Source organism: Psammomys obesus, unplaced genomic scaffold (assembly GCF_907164565.1).
Source record: "Psammomys obesus unplaced genomic scaffold, mPsaObe1.curated_primary_1811, whole genome shotgun sequence".
Classification (NCBI taxonomy): Eukaryota; Metazoa; Chordata; class Mammalia; order Rodentia; family Muridae; genus Psammomys; species Psammomys obesus.
Window position 1 is genome coordinate 5,811,286 of NW_026596040.1, and position 10,694 is coordinate 5,821,979.

The following is a 10,694-nucleotide window of genomic DNA, read 5'->3' on the forward strand; positions in this document are numbered from 1 at the left end:
CTAGGTAGAGTACACAGAGCATGTGCCTCGCTAGGTATAATCATTTGGTTTGCAATATCAAATCCATGCTTCCATACAAAGTAAAGGTTAATTCATGCTTAGATCTGCAGTAAAGGACAATTAATGATAACAAGGGAGTGAAGAAGAGGAAAAGAAACTAAAATGAGCTTGGAAAATAATTAAAGAGAAATGGATTGAAACTGCTCATGCTTGAATGCTTTGGGATGTGTATAAATAAAGATGACTGAGCTATTTGGGAGCACTTGCTTGAATGACAATAGGTGGTCATTGCCTTCTCTTTTGCTAAGGTCACACCTCTATCCTAAGCCCACTGGAGCTGGACTGTGGCAGTCAACAATGTGCTTAGCATAGAATTGAGACTATACCTGAGCTCTGTGGCAGTCTCACAGTGAACTTTTATTAAATTGAACAGTGTAGGCATGTATTTGGTATATCTGTATGCTTTTTCATTTAATTTACTTCATTGCTTTGTGTTGAATAAAAAAATATAAAAAGGAAACATGGAAGAAAGTAAAAGCAATTAGGTCTTCATATGTTTTTCTTTGTTTATTTTTTTAAGCAATGAACCAGAGCTCTACGTTGGCCTTGGTGTTAACAATGAAACTCCAGGAAATTCTTTGGAAATTACTTTCCTTGCATATGAAACAGATTAGTATAAAATTTTATTTACGTTCCCTAAGTATTCTCAATACTTTTAGAAATAAATTAGCTGGATGGAGCTCCATTACTTGACTTTGAGCCAAGCGATCTCACGCTCTAGTAACAATTAAACTATAGCCTAGATCCATGCTGTGTTTCTTCTGATATCTGAAAATAGTGCCTGTGAGCCTTCACTGCAAGTGTCCATTTTTCTTTGTATTCCCCCTGAACCTAGATATTGTGTATGAGAAACATTCCCCTGTTAGATGGTCATGGACTGGTGATAAAATGTAAACATGCAGCCACCACAAGGAGCTTGATTCTCAGTGTAGAAGCAACGGGAAATCATAGAGTGGAAATAAGAATTGTAATGAACTGATACGATAGATGCTTACAGGCATGTCTTTGGCTGAATTTCGGAGACTAGACTGTACAAGTCAACAATGTCCCATAGAATAGCTCATAGGGTTCCATGCTCATGGGGCATAACAGGTAGATGCTGACATCCAGCTTATTCACCTGCCTTGATTGAGTTACTGTGTAGAGTTGTGTAGATATGTCTAACCCATTGATTCATTTAGCTAGACAGGGGTTAACATTAATTACTGCTGACTATCATGTTCATACAAGTGTGTATAACAAGAGGAGGGGTAGGAAGAAAGCATCATGGGTGCAGAGTTTTAGATGGGAAGAGCCTTTCATGTTTCCATTTCTTTCACTCAGAAAATGGAGATGACCAATAGGGAGTGGAAGCAGCAAGTCACCCTAAAGAACATACTAGCTTGTTGGATTCTCAGTCCCAGGCTTTGAGAACACTGAAAGGCTGCCTTTGGGGGTCAGCTGATATTAGCAGACAGAAAAAACATTCAGTACGCTTTACCTCAGTCCATACTCAACCATTTTATTGGGAAGTGAAAAACTCAGGAAGACTTTAAGACTCCTCCTAGGTGTAAGCATTCTGGTAACAAAACTGATTAGAGACGTCTGCCTGGGAAAACAGGCGACCCCACAAATGACTGATGTCAGCGACTGCACAGCAATGAGAATAACTAGGGACAAGAGAAAAGTCCATGAAATTCACAAAAGGCATCCGTGGGAATTGATATGCAAAGCCCCAGCTTTGAAATTTAGTTGAACCAATGTACAGCTCTCTACTCTTTCCTACTAGATACTATGTGCAGGCCATCATCTGTACCAGAGACTCTATCTCCTATGCAAAATGAAATAATTGCACATTCATGGCTGATGCAAACATCAAGTGAAAACTAAATGAAAGCATGCAACTAGAAAGCCACAGTTCTTATAATAGTAAGGCCTCCACTGAAATGATTCAAACATTCAGTACCATCTGTGGAATTCTCCAAACGTGTTCACAATACCACTGAGCGAAACTTCAGACACTATGAGAAAATTCATGTAGGTGTGAAATTGCATAATGCATGAGTAAAATTTTATGTACATGTGTCTGTGTGTGTGCTGGCACTATATCTGTACTATATTTATGCTCTAATGTTAACTACATTTTTCTGGGGCAAGTATAAGATGTAATATAGGGAAAAAAGATTCATAAATAGGGCTCTGAAGTCAGAAGACTAGTGTTCAAGCTTGGGTTTACAAGCTTCATGGGTTTAAACAGTTTATGCAATTTGTATGAACTTTTGTTTTATTTCATACTAAATGGTCAAAGAAGTACCTACTTAGGGAGTTCCAAGATGGTAGGGACCAGTGTGCACCATATCTGAGAGGCAGAGGATCCAAGACTTCAAAACCAGTGAATGACAGGCTACTGGATCCAGAACATCAGCCTTGGGGCTTTCCTGCACTAGAGTGGACAGCCCATGAGTTGTTCCCCGCCCCTTCCATGCGCAGTCTCCCAGGTCTGGGAATCAAACCGTGAACCTCCAGCACTTTTGGAACACCCCAGCGAAGACGGAATCCCAGATTCAGGGACCCTTCGCCCTAAGCAGCAGCCAGATACCAGATCACTCCTGCTTCCCTGAGGGCAATTTCAGGTTTCCTAGGACATTTGGGACTTATCAGACCCAGTCTCGTGGCCGTTCTCTGGGACTGTTAGTCGTGAAACATGGGCCTGCACCACTCACCAGGCTCAGGTCTAGTTCATTAGTTGCAACTAGACATCGGATTGGGATTTCTGGAGCAACATTCCCAGCATTCATGCCACAGTTCTGGTTATCCTATGGAGACCAGGCAGACAGTGGAAGCACATAGATAGTGGATCCAGGGAGTCTGGTGGCTTCTACGGCCCAGCTCCCTTCAGAGACATCCAGAGATAGCCACCCAGGCAGAGAACGTCTGGGCACCTGCGCATGCCCGCTGTTCCCACACCCCAACCTGCATTTGCACTCCACCCTTCACACTCGCACCCCCTGACCTTCAAAGCCTTCTTGTGCCCATGCTGTCCCTGTACACACACTGGCACGAGCCCTGCCAAGGCACTCACCTGATCGCCTGCGCCACAGCCCCCAAGACAACTGTACGAGAGCCTTCCCTTCCTTAGCTGCATCCGGAATCTCCAGCACCCAGTCCTGAGAGGACTGACCTCTCATCTTCTCGTAGACTACTCCAGACTCCAGTGACAGATGAATCCAGTCTGCAGTACAGGCTCCAGGAACAAATGGTCAAGCTTACAGACAAGATGGCTAGAGGCCTGTGACATGAGAATTCAATCAGCAAAAACCAGAACATCATGGCTTCACTAGAATCCCCCTAAAACAATGGATATTCTAATGCAGATGGAACACAGGAAAATGATCTTAAATCTATGATTCTGTAATTAATAGAGGAACATAAACAGGAAACGAACAAAAAGTAGAGGCCATCCTGGACAGACAATAATCCACAATCAAACAGGTGAAGGAAATGAGTAAAATCTTTCAAGACATGAAAACCCTGCTCAGATGTAGCCCATGGCAACTCAGTATCCAAGCTGATTCTCTAGTAAGGGGAACAGGGACTATCTCTGCAATGAACTTAGTGGCTGACTCTTTGATCACCTCCCCCTGATGGGAGAGTAGCCTTACCAGGCCACAGAGGAAGACAATGCAGCCAGTCCTAATGAGACTTGATAGAATAGGAGCAGAGCAAAGGGGAGGAGAACCTACAGTAGCAGTGGACTTGGAGAGGGGCATGGGAGGAGATAAGGAAGGGAGGGCAGGATTGAGAGGGAATGAGGGAGGAGGCTACAGCTGGGACAAAAAGAAAATAAAATGTAATTAATATAAGAAATAAAATTTAATAAAAAACAAAAAAGAATAAATGATCCTTTACAAAAGAAAAAAAAAGAAAAGACAACGGAATTAGAATCAGTAAAGAAAAAAAACTGAGAGATGGATAACTTAGCAAGGAGATCAGGAACCACAGAGGTAAGCATTACCAACAGAATTCAAGAAATGGAGGCGGGACTCTCAGGCACTGAAGATACAATTGTAAAAATTGAAACACCTTTCAAAGAAAACATAAAAATGGAAAAGTTCCTGGCACAAAACATCCAGGAATTCAAGGACACCTTGAAAAGATGAAACCTGAGAATAATAGGAATATACAAAACAGAAGACTCCAGGCTCCAAGGTCCAGAAAATATTTTCAAGAAAATCATAGAAGGAATTTCCCCCAACCTTAAGAAAAAGATGCTCTTAAACATACAAGAAGCTTACAGAACACAAAATAGTCTAGACCAGAAAAGAAATTCCTTCTGCCATATAATAATTAAAACACTAAATCTACAGAACAAAGAAAAAATATTAAAAGTGGCAAGGGAAAGAGGCCAAGTAACATATAAAGGCAGGCCTATCAGAATCACACCAGACTTCTCAACAGAGACCATGAAAGCCAGAAGGGCCTGGGCAGATATCATGCAGACACTAAGAGACCACAGAAGTCAACCCAGACTACTATACCCAGTAAACTTTCAATTAACATAGATGGAGAAAACAAAATATTCCATGATATAACTAAATTTAAACAATATATATGCAGCAACCCAGATCTACAGAAGATACTAGATTCTCCCAACAAGATCAACTACAGCCAAGAAAATACAGGATAAAGACAGCTTCTTAACAACAAAAACAAAAATAAATAAAAACAAGTACACAAACACACAATCACCACCAAGTCCACAAAAAAAGGAACTAACAATCATTGATAACTAATATCTATCAACATTAATGGACTCAACTCTCCAATAAAAATACACAGACTAACAGAATGGTTGTGGAAACAGGATCCAACATTCTACTGCATTCAAGAAACACACCTTTGCAACAAAGACAGGCACTACTTCAGAGTAAAGGACTGGAAAAATGTTTTCTGAGAAAAGGGACCCAAGAAGCAAGCTGGAGTAGTCATCCTAATATTTAATAAGATACTTTCAACCAAAATTAATCAAAGAAATGGGGAGGGACACTTCATTCTCATCAAAGGAAAAAATTTACTATGAGGACATCACAGTCTTGAACATCTGTGCTCTAAAATGACCCCTACATTTGTAAAAGAAACATTATTAGAGCTTAAGGCACACACAGATCCCAACACCTTAATAGTGGGAGATTTCAACACCCTGCTTTCACCAAGGGACAGGACCATTGAAACTAAATAAAGAAATAATGATACTGAGGTCTTAAATGAAATGGACCTAATAGATGTCTACAGAACTTTTCACCCAAACACAAAAGAATATACCTTCTTCTCAGCACCTCACAGAACCTCCTCCAAAATTGACCACACAGTTGGGCACAAAGCAAGCCTCAACAGATACAAGAAGATAGAAATAATCCCTGTATCATATCAGACCACCATGGTTAAAAAAAAAAAACTAGACCGCAACAATAACAAAAATATCAACATGCTGACACAGGCATGGAAATTGAACAACTCCCTATTCAACAACAATTGTTCAGGGAAGAAAAAAAAAATTAAAGACTTCCCAGAATTCAATGAAAATGAAGGCACAACTTACCCAAACTTGTGAGACACAATGAAAGCAGTTCTAACAGGCTCTAAGATCAACAATTAATAAATGGGACCACGTGAAACAGCAAAAGACATGGCCAACAGAACAAAATCACAGCCTATATACTGAGAAAAGATCTTCACCAACCCTACATCTGACAGAATATATAAAGAACTCAAGAAATTAAAAAGCAACAAACTAAATAATCCAATTAAAATGGGATACATAGCTAAACAAAGGATTCTCAACAGAGAAATATTGAATGGCGGAGAAACACTTAAGGAAATTCTCAGTGTCCTTAGTCATAAGGGAAATCCAGATAAAAAAGATTCTTGAGATTCCACCTCATACCCATCAGAATGGCTAAGATAGAAAACTCAAATGACAACACTTGCTGGAGAGGATTTGGAGAAAGGGGAACCCTCCTCCACTGCTGGTGGGAATGCAAACCACTTGTACAACTACTTTGGAAATCAATTTGGCTTTTTTTTTCAAAAAACTGGGAATAGTGCTACCTCATTCCTTGGCATAAATCTGGAAGATGCTCAACCATACAAACAAGGATATTTGCTCACCTATGTTCATAGCAGCTTTATTCATAATAGCAGAATCTGGAGACAACCTAGATGTCCCTCAATGGAGGAATGGATACAGAAATTGTGGTACATTTCCACAATGGAATACTACTTGACTACTAAAAACAAGGAAATTGGGATCCAATATGGTGGTGCCAAGAGGACACTGTCTGAGGAGCAGGACAGCAATGTCAGTACAGTGACCAAAAGACTGAACTCTGGGCCCTAAAACAATAGTGATCGTGTTTCCCAGGTGAGAAGAAACTCCAAGGTGTGGGAATCAGTCGGATCTGCTCTCAGGTCACCCAGCCAGAATCTGGAAGAGAGCCCAGGTCTCACAGGCACTAGGTCACCAGACCAGAGCCACATGTCCTGATCACCATCCCAGGCTGAACTGTGGGCACCAAAACAGATACTGGGAGTCCCAGTTGTGAGAAAAGCCTCACAAGGAAGGAAGGAAATGAGACTGACCTCAAGTCACCCAGTCTATCCCTGGAAAAGGTCCCACAGACCACTGGGCACACGCTGCCAGCTCTGAGTGGAGCTTCAGCAGCCAGCACAGAGATCTGCTGCATGCTTGCTCTCTGTCACAGACAGAACTGTGACCCCAGGGCATCAGAAACTGGTTTCCCTATGGGGAGAAAACACCACAGGAAAGGAAACAAATAGAGACTGACTTCAGGTCACCCAGTCTATCCCTGGAAAATGTCCCGCAGACCCGCAGGCACACAGCCTCCAGCCCAGAGACCTGCTGCGCACCCAACTCTCTGTCACAGACAAAGCTGTGCGCCCCAGGACACCAGAGACTGGGGCGTACAGAGAAAACCCCACAATGAGGGAAACATCTGGCTCTACCTCAGGACACCTAGCTTCGGAAAAGTTTCTGGTTATTCACAGGCTCCAGACTCTAGCCTCCTGCTGCATGCATGAGAGCGGTGCTCACCTGCCACTGATTACTGCTTGGGTACTGGGGCACAGAGCTCCAACTTCAGACCTACAGAAGCCTGGGATCCCGGAGATCAACCCCAGATACTGCTCCAAGGGGCAACCAGTTATCCCTAATTAAACTGACCAAACCACGGGGAACCCAGGTTACAGCAGCAGCTCACTAAATTTACAGCAAGAAACCCAGAAACAGGGCAGCTGTCTCCAGGACTTCTCTGGGTGAGAGGAGAGCCCTCTTGACTAACAAAGACCACAGTTACCACTGAGGTCTGTACGCCTGAGGTGAGCTGTGCCAATTCCTGAAAAACACCGGTCATTCAGTGACAATACCCAAAAAACTTAGTAGGCTTTTTTCAGGAAAAATTATCTTCCTGCCAAGGGGATTCTCCTCACCACAGGATTCCAGGAACCACCAGAAACTAACACCCAACACCTAAGATAGCCCAATGGGTAGAGATCGGCATAAAAGCTTAACCAGCAAAAGACAGAGCACTATCACATCTCCAGAACCCAGTTATCCAGGGGCAAGCAGCCCTGGATACCCAAGCATAAATGAAATTCAAGAAGATGACCTTACATCTATGCTTATGAAGACGATAACTGAGGAAACAAATAAAAGGCATAAAGAACTAGAGGAAGAAAAAGTCAAACAGATTATGGCCATTTGTAAAGAAATACATAAAATTGTATCCAAACAGTTTGTGGCCTTTAGAAAGGAAATACTTAAATCACTAAAAAAAATAAAAGAAACAGAGGATTGTTCAAACAAACAGCTGAAGGAATTGAAGGAAAAACAGAAAAATATAGTCAGAATGGTGAAGGAAATAAAAAAAAAACAGCTCAAGATGGAAAGATAGAACTGGAAAAATTAAAGAAAACACAAATGGAGGGAACTGTGGACAGAAAAAACTTAGGGAAGAAAACAGGAATTACAGAGGTAAGCATAACCAATAGACTACAAGAGATGGAAGAAGGAATCTCAGGTGTGGAAGATACAATGGAAGAAATCGATGTAGCCATCAAAGAAAATGTTAAATCTAAAAAATTTTTGACACAGACCATCCAAGAAATCCAAGATAACATGAAAAGATAAAACCTAAGAATAATAGGAATAGAGAAAAAAAGAAGATTCCCTTCTCCAAGGCCCAGAAAATATTTTCAACAAAATCATAGAAGAAAATTTCCCCAACTTAAAGGAGAGGCCCATAAGAATAGAAAAGGCCTATAGAACACCAGAAAAGAAAATCCTCCAGCCACATAATAATCAAAATAGTAAGCATACAGAACAAAGAAAAAAAATACTAAAAGCTGCAAGGGAAAAAGGCCAAGTAACATATAATGGCAAACCCATTAGAATCACACCTGAGTTCTCAACAGAGACTATGAAAGCCAGAAGGGCCTAGATAGATATCATGCAGACCCTAAGAGAACACAGATGTCAGCCCAGGCTACTATACCCAGCAAAACTCTCAGCCCTCATAGACAGAGAAAACAAGAGATTCAATGACAAAAACAAATTTCAACAATACCTACACACAAATCCAGCATTACAGAAGATACTAGAAGGAAAAATACAACCCAAGAAAACTACTTTCAAGAAAACACAGGAAATAATTAACCTCACTACAGCAAAACAAAAAGTAGCCAAGCCAAAAACACACTACCACAGCCAACATCAAAATCAAATGATCTAACAGCCACTGGTCATTAATCTCTCTCAACATCAATGGACTCAATTCTCCAATAAAAAGACAATACTAACAGAATGGATGTGTAAACAAGACCCAACAATCTGTTACATACAAGAAACACAGCTAAGTTACAAAGATAGACATTACCTGAGGGTAAAGGGCTGGAAGACGGTTTTCCAAGCAAATAGACACAAGAAGCAAGCAGAAGTAGCCATTCTAATATCTGATAAAATAGACTTTCAACTAAAATTAATAAAAAGAGATGCGGAAGGACACTTCATATTCATCAAGAAAGATATCACAATCCTGAACATCTATTACCCCAATACAAAGACACCCATATTTGTAAAAGAAACATTAATAAAACTTAAATCAAAAATAGATCTCCACATATTAATAGTGGGAGACTTCAACACCCCACTTTCAACAAAGGACAGGTAAACAAAACAGAAATTAAACAAAGAAACTATCTCTAACAGAGGTCATGAATCAAATGGACCTAACAGACATCTACAGAACATTACACCCAAACACAAAAGAATTTACCTTCTTTTCAGCACCTCATGGAACCTTCTCCAAAATAGACTATATGGTTGGTCACAAAGCAATCCTCAACCTATACAAGAAGTTTGAAATAATTCCTTGTATAAGCCTACACTTATGTGGAAACTGAACAATTTTCTACTAAACGACAGCTGGGTCAGGGAAGAAATAAAGAAAGAAATTAAAGTCTTCCTAGAACTCAATGAAAATGAAGACACAACATACCCAAACTTATGAGACACAACGAAAGCAGTGCTAAGAGGAAAGTTCATGGCACTAAGTGCCTTCAAGAAGAAATTTGAAACATCTCATTTAAGCAACTTACTGGCTCACCTGAAAGCCTTAGAAAAAAAGGAAGCAGACACACAAAAAAAGGAGTAGATGGCTAGAAATAATCAATCTCGGGGCTGAAATCAATAAATTAGAAACAAATAAAATAATTCAAAGACTCAGTGAAACCAAGCACTGGTTCTTTGAGAAAATCAACAACATAGACAAACCCTTAGCCAAACTAACTAAAAGGCAAAGAAACACTATTCAAATTAACAAAATCAGAAATGAAAAGGGGGACATAACAGCAGAAACTGAGGAAATCTACACAATCATTAGGACTTACTTCAAAAGTCTATATGCCACAAAATTTGAAAATCTAAAAGAAATGGAGAATTTTCTTGATTGATTCCACTTACTAAAGCTGAATCAAGACCAGGTAAGTCAATTAAAAAGTCCTATATCCCCTAATGAAATAGAAGTGGTCATCAAAAGTCTCCCATAAAAAAAAAAAAAAAAGCCCAGTACCAGATGGTTTCAGTGCAGAATTCTACCAGACCTTCAAAAAAGAACTAACTCCAATTCTCTTCAAATTATTCCACAAAATAGAAACAGAAGGAACACTACCAAACTCATTCTATGAAGCCACAGTCACCTTGATACCTAAACTTGACAAAGATACAACAAAGAAAGAGAATTTCAGACCAATCTCCCTTATGAACATTGATGCAAAAATACTCAACAAAATACTAGCAAACCGAATATAAGAACACATCAAAGATATCATCCACTATGAACAAGTAGGCTTCATTCCAGGTATGCAGGGGTGGTTCAATATATGGAAATCCATCAATGTGATCCACCATATTAATAAACTGAAAGAAAAAACCAGATGATAATCTCCTTAGATGCTGAAAAAGCATTTGACAAAATCCAACATCTATTCATGTTTAAAGTATTAGAGAGATCAGAGATGAAAGGCACATATCTAAACATAGTAAAGACGATATACAGCAAGCCTATAGCCAACATCAAACT